General features: G+C 35.2%; 1 protein-coding gene across 1 annotated transcript in view; it reads left to right on the forward strand.

Annotated features, from left to right (window-relative positions):
• Window positions 1-233, forward strand: part of CSUI_001396 (phosphatidylserine decarboxylase) — a 13,948-nt gene that overhangs the window by 6,814 nt on the left and 6,901 nt on the right. The window lies entirely within an intron of this gene.

Consider the following 233-nt stretch of genomic DNA (forward strand, 5'->3'; position numbering starts at 1 on the left):
TAATCTATCTAACTCTTATGCATCTGTCTACTTGTACTTTTTATTCTTTTATATGTGATCTCTTCATCGTGAGTTTTCTTTCAAAGGCGTCTCTTTTCTATCCATGTTTGTTTAGTACGAATACACTCTTCTTAGTGTAGTTTCAACTTGCTATGAAAGTGCTCTCTTCGAAGCCAAATCTCCACGGAGGGTCATCTCTATGTATTCTCAATCCATCTCTTTCTAATCTATCT

The sequence above is a fragment of the Cystoisospora suis genome (assembly GCF_002600585.1).
Source record: "Cystoisospora suis strain Wien I chromosome Unknown contig_553, whole genome shotgun sequence".
In the NCBI taxonomy this organism is placed as follows: Eukaryota; Apicomplexa; class Conoidasida; order Eucoccidiorida; family Sarcocystidae; genus Cystoisospora; species Cystoisospora suis.